Source organism: Quercus suber, unplaced genomic scaffold (assembly GCF_002906115.3).
Source record: "Quercus suber isolate HL8 unplaced genomic scaffold, Cork oak 2.0 scaffold_286, whole genome shotgun sequence".
NCBI lineage: Eukaryota > Viridiplantae > Streptophyta > Magnoliopsida > Fagales > Fagaceae > Quercus > Quercus suber.
Window position 1 is genome coordinate 15,715 of NW_027069742.1, and position 4,319 is coordinate 20,033.

The 4,319-nt window shown below is 37.0% G+C and overlaps 1 long non-coding RNA gene across 1 annotated transcript; it reads right to left on the reverse strand.

Annotated features, from left to right (window-relative positions):
- Positions 1-1,751: 1,751 nt before the first annotated feature.
- LOC136071111 (uncharacterized) lies at positions 1,752-3,357 on the reverse strand. The gene is made up of 3 exons (XR_010632423.1): positions 3,036-3,357; positions 2,270-2,537; positions 1,752-2,146 (listed from the first exon to the last, which is right to left on the reverse strand). It is a non-coding gene; the product is annotated as an uncharacterized LOC136071111 (long non-coding RNA).
- Between the last annotated feature and the right edge of the window lie 962 nt (positions 3,358-4,319).

Here is a 4,319-nt window from a genome sequence, read left to right on the forward strand (position 1 = left end):
CAACACCAAAAAAAAAAAAAAAAAAAAAGACCCAGAGAAAATCACAACAACAAATCACTGTGAATTACCACCACCACTGCACACCACCACCGCTATCACCACCACCACCGGCAACCCAGAAACTACCGTCAACACCAAAAAAAAAAAAAAATCTACCCGAACAGCGGCTTCTGCTCACAAACCAAAATCTACCACAGTCTCAGACCAATCACTCCTCTTCCTCCGCTCACCACACCACTCTCCATCACCGACTACCTCTTCCCTCACCTCAACTCCTCTCCGCCTCCAACCACCGCTGCCGTCGCAGCTCTCATCAACGCCACTACTCGCCGCCGCATTTCCTTCTCGAACTTCGCTCGCCGAATCCAATCCCTAACTTCCTCCCTTCAAAACCGCCTCCACCTCTCCAAGGGCGACACGGCCTTCATTCTCTCCCCTAACTCTCTCCACTTTCCAATCCTCCACTTCTCTCTCCTCTCCTTAGGCGTCGTCGTTTCGCCTTCCAACCTGGCCAGCACCAAACCCGAGATTTCCAAATTGAATCAATGAGATGATGAGGCTTCACTGCACACCACCACCGCTGCCACCACCACCACCGGCAACCCAGAAACTACTGTCAACACCAAAAAAAAAACCCAGAGAAAATCACAAACCGATCTCCACGCACCTCGCCAAACCCAGAGAAAAAAAACCCACCTCGCCAAACCGATCTCCACGCACGACTCAGCTGCGCCACCAGCTCGCCATCACGCCGATCTCAGCCGCGCCACCAACTGGCCATGACGCCGATCTAGAAATTCGATCCGGCGTGAGCTCCAATTCGGCTTGGTGATTCGGCGAGAGAGAGAGGGGATGAGAAAGAGAGAAGGAAAAGAGAGAAAAGAAAGATATAAAATGAGAGAGCAGGAGTGAGAAATTTGCCAGTAAAAGCAATTAAAAAATATATTTTTTTTTATACCATTTTGCTACAATACCATCTTACATTTGAGATGGTACTGTAGCAAAATCTCAAATTTTTTTTGGCATATGAGATATAGCCTTCCAGCTGCTGGGTGTGTTTTGGGCTTGTATGCTAAAAATGCTTTGCATTTGGCATATAACCATCCAAATGCGGATGCTCTTAGACATTTCGAATGACAAAGGATAGGTTCAAGGAGATTGACATGCATAATTTATGCTTGCAATTAATTGGTTTATGATCAACTGATGGTAGGCAACAAAATATGCCTACACGCTCTGAAGTTTCCACTATAATTGTAGGTGATTTTGGCAATGAAAATATCTACCATTTATGCTATAATACATGTACAAAAATTTCCGCAACTATTTTACACAAAAGCTTACAGCATTATTCACACATTATGTGGGCAATCTTCTAGTTTGAAACCTTATATATATATATATATATATAATCGGAAGTATATTATTGCACCTCTGTTATTAATTATTAGAAACAACGGAACAATGGAGAGCATGTTATGCATGTCTCCTGTGTGAATCGACAAAGGGATCAGAGAGGAGATGATCTTGAGGCCAGGGACACCTGTCATGATTATATATATTCAGTTGTAAGACATGGATGCTTTGGGAAGCTGAAATCAAAATTCTCCATGGTAACTCGATCCAAAGTGGCTACCATTATATCTTGTTTCAGTCAATAAGAACACTAGGCAAGATAAAGAATACTAAACAAGGTACACGGTATCAAGAAGAGAACTCAAAATGAAAGAGGACAACTTTTTAGGCAACTATTGAGGGTAAATTGTCAAGTTTCCTATATCATTATGAACCATAATTTTTGAGGTAATATGTTTGGTCACAGAAAGTATCATTTTCTTCTTCTTTTTCCCGATTTTACTAAAAATGAAAAAGTTATCAAACCATCTAATAAAGAATATCCTATCATAATACAAATTCCTCTAAATTCACTAAAGATTACTTCTAAACATTCAACAAACTACTTTTCATATCAATCACAAATTCCACCAGTGTCAAATTTAGACTCTACTTTTTTCCAAAGTATAACAAAATATCACATCAAAATCTCACTCCCACCGCAAGGTCACATTTCTTGACCTACAAAAGAGGATCTTTGTTGAACTTGTGTTGAACTTTGATCTGCAGCACCACTAAACGTGTGTCCAGCCTAAACGATATAGTGAATAACTTCAATTAACATTATAACACAACTCTAAATGCTGCATAAAACAATACATTTATGTTAAAAGAAAACAATATATTTATAATAAAAGCATACAGAAGCAATAACCTGGCCACTTAGTTGTTGAATCAAAACTAGCAATCTTGATTTTACAGTGTCCGTTTCCTTCAAGCCTGATTTAAGCATTTCCTCCATATGCTGTTGTAGTATTGGCTCTTGTTGATGTTGTACTGCCTCTTGTACAGGCAATAGTATTGTCTCTTGATGTAGTATTGACTCCTGTAGATGGCGGAATTTCTCTTCATGTTGTATTGTCTTCTGTAGCATGCATTTTACCTCTTGTAGCATGCGTACTCTCTCTTCGTCGGCAGTCAACCTGGAAATTTGGAAGGAATAGATACACCAAAAGGCTTTAGATGGTTGAGATACAAAAAAAATTTGAACCAAGTAATACCAACAAATATCATATTAGATCACAACCCATTATAGAAAATCCACACAATCAACCATTTAAACCAGAGAAAAAGGAAGCCATGAAGTGAATTTCTTGCAGATTAAGTGTGACCAAAGAAAGAATCCTCTAAATCTTTTGGGAATGAAGAACAAATATAAGTACAAAAGACCTCAACTCAGTTGAAGTGAATTCAGAGAGGATCCTCTGAATCTTTTGGGCATGAAGAAGCATCGAATAGGAGTACTACTAAAGAAAAAATGAGATACAAAACCCAACTACAAAAGTAACTAGAACCCCAAACACAAAAATAAACACACATATTTCTATCATCAACTAAACAAATCTCAAAAACCCAATGAAATTCCGAAACTGAGCCAATGTAATTGATAAAAGAAATAAAGCCTGGAAAAAAAAGGGTACCTGAAAGCACTAATAGGTCTCAAATTGGTAAAAATAAAGCTCTAATTGCCAAGCGAGAATCAAACCTAATCATAAAAAGTGAAAGATAAAAATAATGCCTAAATCAATGAACAAAATTTAGAAGAAATCCATGTGAAAATCAAAATGTAAACAAAGAAAAATGCAGATCAATAAGAGTGGTGGATTGGGTTCCAATAACTTTCTTTTTGGGGACCTGAATTTGAAGCAAAGAAATAGAAAGAAAATGTGCAATGCAATTGTTAGAGAGAAAAGGGTAAGAGATAAATTGTTTTCTACCAGAGATGGTGGCCAGAGATTAAGTGTTAGAGAATAGTGAAATTGAATGTTAATATTGAAGTGGATGTTGGCCAGAGATTAAGTTTTGGGGAAATGGAATTCTATAATCACAAGTTTGAGAACTCTTTAATGCTATTTATGTCACTTTGATTCCCAAAAAAAAAAGAAAAGAAAAGTGGTGGTGTCAGTATTAATGATTTTCACCATATTACCTTGGAAATGTCTATGTGCCTATGGTAAAGATGTTGGCTAATCTCTTTACTTCACCAAAAAAAAAAAAAAAAAGTGTTCATGGATCACTTAAATGTTGAAGATTGGCAAATCCCTTATTTCATGTTTATTGCCAATGAATGTCTTGATAGAAAACTTGATAGCAGTGTTTTTGGAGTAATTGCCTAATTGGTAAGCTGGACACAGAAATGATATATGATCATTTTAACCATTGATATTTCATATATCTATTAGAAATACTTGATTTTGGTGAAAATGGAGGAAGTGCGTTTGGATTTCTATTAGGAAAATATGGTACTCTATCAAGTTTAACAAAAGCAAGTTGAAGGAGGAAGCATCACTCTTATCGAAAATACATTATCTAGTCTACCAATGTATTTCTTAAAAAAAAATTATGTATTTCTTTCAAATTTTTTTATAAGTATATTTTATTTCAATTTTGACGATCCCTATTCATGTTGCTAATAGATCAAAAATTAATAAGAGAACTTAAGGGGGCTTGGGTGAACCTAACAACCTTCATTTAGTGGACTATGGGTTGGTGCATTCCTCATTAAACTTGGGAGGATTGTGCTGCATAAGTTTAGTACATTTAATCAACCTCTTCTAGGGAAATGATTGTAGGTTTTGAATAGAGAGGTATTGAGGCATCTCATTAAGTAAAATATGGAAATCATTCGGAGGGGGCAATAGATGCAGCCAGGGAGTCACATTGGGTAGGTGTATGGCAGAGTACTAATGGATGTTGAATTTTTT